The sequence below is a fragment of the Salvelinus sp. IW2-2015 genome, linkage group LG22, assembly GCF_002910315.2.
Source record: "Salvelinus sp. IW2-2015 linkage group LG22, ASM291031v2, whole genome shotgun sequence".
NCBI lineage: Eukaryota > Metazoa > Chordata > Actinopteri > Salmoniformes > Salmonidae > Salvelinus > Salvelinus sp. IW2-2015.
In genome coordinates, this window is record NC_036862.1 from 15,545,842 (window position 1) to 15,557,437 (window position 11,596).

Here is an 11,596-nt window from a genome sequence, read left to right on the forward strand (position 1 = left end):
GAGACCTGAGTTGACAACGCTGTCTAGCATGCAGATAAAGGGCAGTCGACCCCCAAACCTGTGTGAGTGTGYTACGTCTGTCTCACATCATTGTCAATGTCCAGCCTCTTTTGCAGATTGGAGTTTTCCTTATTCCGGTTTGTTCTGAGGGCACGTCTGTCTTGAGGGCAGAACCAAATGGGATTAGTTAAATTCAGGCAAAAAATGTGATTGGTTCATTTTAGGGTTAAGGATTGAAGTAAGGTTAAAAAAACAAAGTTGCGCAATGTTAAATAAGGAAAACTCCACTCAATGCCTCTGTAGTGAACTCACCGACAAGTTGTTTTCTGTGGCTGAGGTAGCTGCTGGCTTTGGCATCATTGTACAACCAATTACAGGGATCTACCGGGCTACTGCACACTCCAATCTCCACAAACTCAGCCGGAAGAGTAGGCCTGCGCTGCCTCTGAAGAACTACATTGTTGCATGTTTCTAGTAATGCCAATGTTTACGGAGGCAGATGTCAACTTTGAAGAAACTCTTATCCCCGGTGGATTGGGCTGTGTCTGTATTATTCCCGAAGCTATCCTCAGTGATTGCTATATTCCAGTCTCTCATTAGTTTGATGTTGCTTAATTTGTTTAGCCTTTTGTTTTATGCCAAGCTCTAAACCACACGAATTCCTCACGGATGTCTGAGGAACCCAATTAAATGCATCACAGTTTATCTTCTATTATTGCCTGAAACCTCATTTGTATTGGACAGGATACAGGATGAGTGTTATTTTTATGGAACTTCCACAAGAATACACTATGCCCATTTATTGAACAATATTTAAAAAAGGAAAATGTTGTAAGTTGATTATCACATTGGCCTACACCCCAAATAATGATTTTGAGAAGGTGCGACTGAGATAGAGTCATGGTAACGGTATTCATTTGCAAATTCAGGCCTGTACCAATTTTCATGCTTTTATGAAAGGATTAATATTTTTGTTCACATATCGCCGGGACAATATACATAATGGTACTATCATATGTATGAATGCAAATGTAGTAGGTAGCTTTGTGTTGATTATCCATCATGTCACACACTTTATAATGACAAGCGCCAAATGTCATGGTAGTTTGTATATCCAATCTACCGTGATCTGGTAGTTGTCCATGCGCTGTGTTTCTCTTGCTTTTCCTCACAATATATGTTGAAGATGCCATATTATTTGGACAATGTAGTGAATAAGTTTTGGTGGCTACAGACCTTTTCTAATTCCAGTGCATTTTCTCATCCAACACTATCAATGAAATGAAGCTCCAGCAGCTGAAGTACTGATCGTACATTAATGATATTGACTTAGGGTTTTTGTACAGATGTCTTTCAGGCAGGTCTTAATTATCAGAAAATAAATAATACTTGTAAAAAAAAAAATGGATCCTCATGAAATAATGAACTAGTTGCAGTTGATTAGAACGTTTTTWTTAACCTTTACTCCAAATGCAACAGTTTTCCATAGGTCTACCTACGTCTCATTCACTGTAGGCCTATGTGTTTGTTGCCTTAAATTTCCACTTGATTTATGGAGTGATAGGCCACCAAAGAGGCTGATAAAAGCACAGGCGGTTTCATTCCTCTAAAAACCATGTAATTATCGGAGAGCAGTGAATCTTTGCAATCTAATAGTGCTCTCGGCGTTCTTCTCAAGCTTTTAAACTAATTCGTGATTGATCGCTAATTATCGGTGACGGAGGCTCTCGAGACAGCTATACTTCCCACCTCAAACATCTCCCCCGCCTTTTCACATATTGAAGGAGCTATAACTTTCCAACGGTGGACTCTGTTCGTTGTTTGGGCGAGTCAATAGACTTCCAGACGTTTGAATAATCATTGTGCTCTTTCCCGATAAAGAAGGTTGCTTCACAACAATAAAGCATCGGGCACCCAATATTACATTATGTATGGTGCAATAATGGTAAGCACTGCTAAAAAAAACAATTTAGAATGAAATAAATCAATATTGCATTGTTATTACAATTGAATATGGTTCCATATTATTACAATTGAATATGGTTTCATAGCTTCCTAGGTTTATATCCTAGACATAGAAGATCGCTAAACATGTACAAATATCACAGTGAAATAGTACAAGAAACGATTCCAAATTGGCAAACTATTGATTGGAGTGAGTCACAAATGTTGGCTCAAGAACCCCTGAAATGATTCCATTCTCCAGGAGGCACGTGACACGAGGTGCTCTCAATGGCTTGCGCAATTGATGTGCGCTATTTGGATATGAATCGCTATTCTCCCTCTAAGAAAAACATTAATAATGGGTGTCGTCAATGTATTTGTTTTCAGCGCTAGATCAATGGAGGTGTGCTTTTGTCTGTCTTGGAAACCTATTCGCTCAATTGCATTGCCTCGATTCTCAGGCTATAAAAGTGGACTTCGTTTTAAAGCAGCATATGAATGTTAGCCTGCATCAGTGATGCTGGCAAACTCAGTTGTAGGCTAGTCTACCGTAACAGGTGACCAAATAATATCTCCTGACCATTCTTTGACAAAATTAGGGACCAAAGGAAGACCAAACCATGCGCTGCACTTGACACGTAGGCTACGCGATAGGCTATAAGAGCCAGGTATGTAATGTTATACCATTCTTGATTTATAGGCCTATTTGATTATCAAATCCTGTAATAATAATAATAATGGTAGTATATTAATAATAATGATAATGCTGATAATGATAATAATAGCCTAATTATTCATCAGTTCAAGTTTCAGTAATCAGGCAATTAACGTAAACATGTAGGTCGAAATCTGGGTCTATGTTTATTTTCTGCCTATATTGTTTGAATTCAGTTGTCTATGGCAAACATATTCAAGAGGTCATTTCAGCATTAGTCCGGTTAATTGTGGCTTAACGTTCTGAATTTTTCCAGGAACGTTTATATTTGCAAAATATATGGGTTTCATGATGAAAAGGGTAGTTTGACAATAATAAGGTGTACACTTTACATACAGTAAATCATGGATACAGATACATTTCACATAAGGCCCTCTCTTATTGAATGGACTTTCTGCGAATGTTTGGGTGCCGACTGCATCCGTGGAGAGACTGGTTGTAGATGCTGGTATTTTAACGGGGTGAGAGGTTATAATTTCTATTTCTATTTTTTCCAAGAATGAACTTGGTGGCTTTCACTGTCGATTACTTGGATACATGATCAGGCATGGACGTTTGGCAAATGAGTGATTGAACATCTGAAAGCGAAACGCCTGTGAGATGATGTGCAATTTAAATCCAGTGAGGGTCACTCGAGCTCCATTTTATGGGGTGTAGACATGATGCTCCAACCCCTCTAGCCGAGCTAGCGCCCTCAACAATCCACTTACTGTTGTTGGTTGCTCTGGTTTGAACTGTGTTGTAATCTGTCTTGGACCTTAGGACCTACAGTTGAAAACTTTGTTAAATTGGCTTTGCTGTAGGTCTATGTTTTGATGATCTTTTAACTGTTATTTCATGGACATATATCTCATTGCACTTGCATAACTGTGAATGTTGTTGTTATATTGTTTGAAATAATGTACGCATGTATTTGTATTGTCACCCACAATGAAATCGGGGAAGGGACTGTGGATCTGTCTCAGTCTGTCCGTTTCTACATAAATCACACGTGCATCTATGAATGCACGATTTTGACAAAACTTGGGTGAATGATGCATCTTGCCATAGAGAGCGATCATTAACAAAATTACAATGATTGGCCCAAGGGGGGCGCTGCATCATTTGTGGGGGACTACATGTTTACTGTTGCCTTTTTTGATCATCGTTAGTGATACACCCAGCAGTCATAGGAGACAGAACATTTACCAAGCTGGAGATCAAGACAGATTGGAGAGGTTGTGTGGAGGGCTCTGATTGGCCCAAATTCCAGGGGACAACATGTGGTTGCCTTGTTTTCTTTTTGTAACATTTTATTTTCAATGCAAGTATGCATTAATGTTGTATAACTTGTTATACTCTTATAACAAGACATAATACTGTATGTAATATGCATACTATAAGTCTGATTGACAATTCAACTGACTCAAAATGGCTTGGATCACTGCGAGATAATTAATACGGTGTACCTGGATACAGCCCTTAGCCGTGGTATATTGGCCATATACCACAAACCCCGGAGGTGCCTTATTGCTGTTATAAACTGGTTACCAAGGTAATTAGAACAGTAAAAATAAATGATTTGTCATACCCYTGGTATACTTAAGCAATAATGCCCGATCGGTATAAGGCCAATATACCATGGCTAAGGGCTGTTCTTAAGTACAACGCAATGCGGAGTGCTTGTGATATATGGCCAATATACCACGGCTAAGGGCTGCGTAGGGGGGGGCACACGGGATGGTCAGCGAAGCCGAGGGGCGAGTCTGAGAGCGAAGAGGAATATTGGGATAGACTGAGCGAGGAGTATTGTGAGATGGTTGAGGGGAGTGATGAGGTAGAGTGGATGGTTTGGTGTCTGGAGCAAGACAGTTGCCGTGAGGAGCGTGGGACCAGTCAGGCACCGTGTTTTGCGGAGATACGCAATGTGACTCCAGTGCGCATCCACAGCCCGGTGCGTTCTGTGCCAGCGCTTCCGGCGACAGTTCACAGTCCAGAGCTTCCGGCGACAGTTCCCAGTCCAGAGCTACCGGCGACAGTTCCCAGTCCAGAGCTACCGGCGACAGTTCCCAGTACAGAGCTTCCATCGACGTTTCACAGTCCGGAACCTCCAACGACGGTCCACAGTCCGGAACTTCCTACGACGGTCCACGATCCGGAACCTCCTGAGACGGTCCACGGTCCGGAACCTCCTGAGACGGTCCGCGGTCCGGAACCTCCTGAGACGGTCCGCGGTCCGGAACCTCCAGCGACGGTCTGCGGTCCAGAGTCTCCAGCGACGGTCTGCGGTCCAGAGTCTCCTGCGACGGTCTGCGGTCCAGAGCCTCCGGGGGGGTTCTCAGTCCGGAGCCTCCTGCGAGGGTTCCCAGTCCGGAGCCTCCGGCGACGATCTACGGTCCGGAGTTCCCGGCGACGATCTACGGTCCGGAGTCCCCGGCGACGAACCACGTTCCGGAGTCTCCAGCAACGATCCACGGTCCTGTTCCTCCGATGATGTATCCACGAGCGGAGTGGGTACTTCGCCCCGCACCGGAGCCGCCCCCGACGGTAGATGCCCACCCGGACCCTACCCTATTGAGTCAGGTTTTGCGGTCGGAGTCCGCACCTTTGGGGGATGTACTGTCACGCCCTGACCATAGAGAGCTGTTTATTCTCTATGTTGGTTGGGTCGGGGTGTGATTTAGGGTGGGTTATCGAGGGGAATTGTATATCTATGTTGGCCTGATATGGTTCCCAATCAGAGGCAGCTGTTTATCGTTGTCTCTAATTGGGGATCATATTTAGGTAGCCATTTCCCCATTGTATTTGTGGGATCTTGACTATGTTTGTGTGTAGTTGCTTTCTGCACTGCATGTAGCTTCACTTTTCGTTTATTCGCTTTATTGTTTTTGTCCTTTAAGTTTATCTTCTAAATAAAAGGATGGAAACATACCACGCTGCATCTTGGTTCACTCACATCAACGATTGTGACACTGTGCTCGTTGCTAAATGGCTTGAAGGGCATTCTAGAGTGTGCATTATTTCCATATAACGCACGGTATATTTGCACAGTGGAATTCAATGGCTATAGTTCATTCTTACATGATCTGTGTTTGAGCTGCTTTTGAAAGCAACAGCTGAATTGAAAACATTATTGTCATTGTTGAATTAGATTTTATAATAGCAAGCTAGTTTGGTTACCTAAACTAGCAAGTCTGTTTGTTTGGATACCGAGGCAACTACTGTCTATCTAGTAAACTTTCTAGCTATTTCAGTTGATGTTGAACACATTTCTAGAGGCAAATTAACACATTTCTAGCATCAAAAATGTTCAATTATAGCCATGGTATAAAAGGGGAATAATGCAACTCCGTGGAAGGTTAGTTCCTCGTTCATCGTTCATTATTTTCCATTGATTATCCCTTACATCATGGGCTTATACATGCTCTTGACAAGTCTTGCAATGCATTATAACGGCATAATAATGCATAATAACTACAAGTTTTAAGTTGAGTATTTTTCTTTTTTACAAATGTCATTGAGAATGTATTCCTGAACTAACAACTTAATCATTTGTTATTGAGCTTTGGTTTTTCACAAATCAAGGTAATGCAAATATTATTTCCTTAAGACACAATTGATCCAGAAGTAAATATTGCATCAATGTTATTTAAAGTTGGGAAAGTTGACATGAGATCTGTGGGTAATGGTATTTTTTGTGCTTTGCCAATACATGCAGCTAATTGATAACACAGATATCATTAGCTTTATATCCATTAATTGCTATGTCAATACATAAAGTGGTCTCTGAGGTTAGGTCCTCATATAGTAGCTATTATCAGGAGAGTGCAACGCATTTCCTCTCTATCTCCCTCATTTTGCTATTGCCTTGGGGACTTTCCACAAAGAAAACACAGCAGACCTTAGTGAACCTTTCCTGACCCCCCCCCTCTCTTAATGGTAGAAGTGGTCTTTGGCAGGCCAAACATGTTTTTCTCCTCAATGTTTTCAAGTCAACTACTCTACCTCTCTCGACAACAAGCCCTAGGCTGGTTCACAAACTCTTAAGATCAGATTGTTCTGAGCTCAAATTTGAATGGCTCTTGGCTTTAGATTCTCTGCGCACCTTAGACATGTTTTTTTTTTCTTGGTTCTTGATTTATTGATTTAAAGAGAGGGGAAATATACTACCGTGGACTACCATGATTATGGGGTTTTAGGCACTTGATGGTCAAAAACAAACAATAGACTTTACACATGTATTTGCACAGGAACAGGTGGACGTTAAGTGTGGTCTATTAACAGCATGTTGTTGCCGCCTGCCTTCCCTTTTCAGTGCCAGACTTAAGTTGACAAGCAGTGCGTTTGGGTGAGCTAATGCATTCGGCCATTCCATTTCATTACAGACTGACACTGCTGCACATTGTAAGGCTCAGCCCCTTCTGAGCTACTCTTAATGACAGTGCTTTGTTCTCGGTGCACAGCTTGTCAGCACACAATGTCAGAGGTCATGTTCGGCCTCCGGCCCCCATGTCCCCCGTAAAAGAAAGCTAATGAGGCAGCATGGAGCTAAGAGGGACTGGCCACTATCCTACTGGGGCTCTCCTGAAGCTCAGATAGGCATAGCAAGCCCTAACTCTAAAGGGTCTTGGCTTTAGTCACTTTGTTGATGATTCGCCTCCTTCTCTCCCCAGGTCCGGTTAATTACCACAAACTACCTCACAATGCCCCAAACAGCTATCCCAAGGAATCCCTAAAGCATAAAGCATAGCCCACAGACGCTGAGACGCGATAGTCCAGCATCCCATTGTGACATAGTGACGCTGCTCTGAAACCACCGCGGGGGGACGCGCAGCTCGAAACCTTAAAAAATTAACGGATGGGGGGGGGGGGGGGTAATTAATTAGTAGCTAGGACCCTTCTCCCCTCAGCCTGTCTGTCTGCTCCCTGGTCAGTTGGAGCACCCGACATCACCAATATAGACCTGTGCTTTCCACGACCTTTGATTGACCTTGACCTCTAGGACCAGTCCATAACCGTCTGGAGCTTGACTGACACTCCCTTCCCCCGATCCTCACTCCCATCTTGTCCACCCCCCCATATTAACAGACTTTTTCGAATTTGAATCTGAGCTCCCTGTTATTTGGGAAGGTAGCTTGTTTAGCCAGGTCACCCGTGATACAAGTCAGTGTTAGACATCCATCCATGTCTGAGGACGTCGAGAGATGATATGGAAACCGGCCACTACGGGCAACAGTGAGCGCTGTTACCTTCAAGTAGGCTTTGGTTTTGCTAGGGCATTGTGAATGGGGATGGTGGATGGGCATCAGCATCTGCTTCTCGTGCAAAAGGTTGCATGTTCAAATCCAGTAATGGAAAGTTGTTTTTGAGCCCATCCCAAACCTTAACCCTTACCTTAACCATTCAGAGTTATGCTAACCTTAAGACTTTGGAGATAACGCCTAAACTTAAACTTACCTTAAACGCTTCGAAATGTGACTTTTGAACAACTTTGAAAATTTTGACGTTTTGAGAAACATGGATGAACGTTTAATTCTGATGTGAGACTGTGAGAGCTTGTTGAGAGTGTTGAGGTGATCAGTCAGGTTAGCTCCAATACATTGGACAAGATTCAGAGAGATTGCTTTAATGCAATAATGTCGACAAGATTACATTGAAATGTAATTTTATTGAGTTTTTACGAAATTCCTATTTTCGTTGTTGTGATAACAGTCCTTTAAAACTCTATTTATGAAATTAAAGATACATCATTTAACTATATTATTATTAGAGAAAACTATCAGTGCACTTGAACCAAATAATTAAGCAGTGAACCCTTCTATGTCACAAACATTGAATAGCTTTGCTTTGCCATTTGAGTGTATATGTTTTTGTGATGTGGTCCTAGCTACTGTATACCACCAGAGGACAGATGTATAAGGAATGTTTTTGTGATGTGGTCCTAGCTACTGTACACTACCAGAGGACAGATGTATAAGGAATGTTTTTGTGATGTGGTCCTAGCTACTGTACACTACCAGAGGACAGATGTATAAGGAATGTTTTTGTGATGTGGTCCTAGCTACTGTACACTACCAGAGGACAGATGTATAAGGAATGTTTTGTATGTGGTCCTAGCTACTGTACACTACCAGAGGACAGGTGTATAGGAATGTTTTGTGAATGTGGTCCTAGCTACTGTACACTACCAGAGGACAGGTGTATAAGGAATGTTTTTGTGATGTGGTCCTAGCTACTGTACACTACCAGAGGACAGGTGTATAAGTAATGTTTTTGTGATGTTGGTCCTAGCTACTGTACACTACCAGAGGACAGGTGTATAAGGAAGTTTTTGTGATGTGGTCCTAGCTACTGTACACTACCAGAGGACAGGTGTATAAGGAATGTTTTGTTGATGTGGTCCTAGCTACTGTACACTACAGAGGACAGGTGTATAAGGAATGTTTTTGTGATGTGGTCCTAGCTACTGTATACTACCAGAGGACAGATGTATAAGGAATGTTTTTGTGATGTGGTCCTAGCTACTGTACACTACCAGAGGACAGGTGTATAAGGAATGTTTTGTGATGTGGTCCTAGCTACTGTATACTACCAGAGGACAGATGTATAAGGATTGTTTTTGTGATGTGGTCCTAGCTACTGTATACTACCAGAGGACAGATGTATAAGGAATGTTTTTGTGATGTGGTCCTAGCTACTGTATACTACCAGAGGACAGGGGTATAAGAATGTTTTTGTGATGTGGTCCAAGCTACTGTATACTACCAGAGGACAGGTGTATAAGGAATGTTTTTGTGATGTGGTCCTACTACTGTATACTACCAGAGGACAGGTGTATAAGGAATGTTTTTGTGATGTGGTCCAAGCTACTGTATACTACCAGAGGACAGATGTATAAGGAATGTTTTTGTGATGTGGTCCTAGCTACTGTATACTACCAGAGGACAGATGTATAAGGAATGTTTTTGTGATGTGGTCCAAGCTACTGTATACTACCAGAGGACAGATGTATAAGGAATGTTTTTGTGATGTGGTCCTAGCTACTGTATACTACCAGAGGACAGATGTATAAGGAATGTTTTTGTGATGTGGTCTAGCTACTGTATACTACCAGAGGACAGATGTATAAGGAATGTTTTTTTGTGAGTGGTCCAAGCTACTGTATACTACCAGAGGACAGATGTATAAGGAATGTTTTTGTGATGTGGTCCAAGCTACTGTACACTACCAGAGGACAGATGTATAAGGATTGTTTTTGTTGATGTGGTCCAAGCTACTGTACACTACCAGAGGACAGATGTATAAGGAATGTTTTTGTGGTGTGGCCAAGCTACTGTACACTACCAGAGGACAGATGTATAAGGAATGTTTTTGTGATGTGGTCCAAGCTACTGTACACTACCAGAGGACAGATGTATAAGGAATGTTTTTGTGATGTGGTCCAAGCTACTGTACACTACCAGAGGACAGATGTATAAGGAATTTTTGTCTTCCAACTGCGTCCTGGTTGCATAGCCTGGTTTCAATACATACAGATTCCATGAAACAGAGGAATTGGGTCAATATGGAGTCTTGAGATTACACAGGCACCTAACTGCATAACATGTCTCAGAAGATCAACAATTTAAAGGAATAACCAATAATTCTACCTTTCGGCTGTATTAGGCAGTTAAGTAATTTTGTTCTGGATGACATGTTGAGTGTTTTATGTAATGGTGTTAAGGTGGCTCAGTGTTTAAAAAATGCTTAGGTTGTTGTTAGTGCATTATGTGCCATGTGTACTGGTCAGTATTAGTGCTCCCTGTTCAGGATTGTAGCTCGCTTCTTCTCTCACTGTGCAATGTAATCACTCTCTACAGAATGACTCCATTTCCCCGACCTCTGCTATCAGCCCAGTGTGGGTACGTACACTGCACTGATTCCAGGGTGTTTGTGTGTGTCTGTATGTGTGTTCAGGGGAACAGTGATAAGTGGTGGGAGTAAGTCACCCATCTGTGTGAGGTAGTGGTGTGGGACACAGTGAACAGTAAGCTGAAGTCCTGCTGGATCACCAGTCTGATGCCAAATAGGGGGCTCACACATAGGAAGAGATTATGTTGTTATCAGTCAAGCCCAGATATAAGGGACCAGAGAGAGAAAGAGAGTGTTAAATAGATATATGATTGTTTAAACATTTCATGTTTTCATAAAGCATTTGCAAGCAATTGTGTTTTTGTGATGACCGACAAGGTGTTGCGTGTGGAGATATGTTGGGGAAATGAGAAAGGTCACGTGACATCATTCTGACCTTATTTCTGACTTGACCTATGGAACACTACACTTAGCATTTTGGTTATAGTATTAGAAACCCTCAAATCAACTATCATTCCTGTCTAGACTTCACKGAAAGATGAAAAGACTGTTGCAAGTGATCTGGGATTCTCCCGGGTGGCGCAGTGGTCTAGGGCACTGCATCGCAGTGCTAGCTGCGTCACCAGAGTCTCTGGGTTCGCGCCCAGGCTGGGCTGGGTTCGCCCCCAGGCTCTGTCGCAGCCGGCCGCAACCGGGAGGTCCGTGGGGCGACGCACAATTGGCATAGCGTCCTCCGGGTTAGGGAGGGTTTGGCCGGTAGGGATATCCTTGTCTCAGTATGTAAAAAAAATGTAATAAAAAATGTATGCACTCTACTGTAAGTCGCTCTGGATAAGAGCGTCTGCTAAATGACTAAAATGTAAATGTAATGTAAATCTGGATTGAAAATTAGCTTGACGCTGTGTGTTCCTGTAAGTAAAGCATGTCTTGCTCCAATATGACTAAATACTGTTTCCGCTGTCTGTCTGACTGTTTGTCAGTCAGAGGGGGGCTATACGTGTTGATCCAGAGAGGTAGGGAAAATGGCTTGACTCTGGTATAAGAGTAGCATTCCTGATTCCTGTTCAACTGTGAGGCATGCGGGAGGAGGGAGTGAGCAAGAGAGAG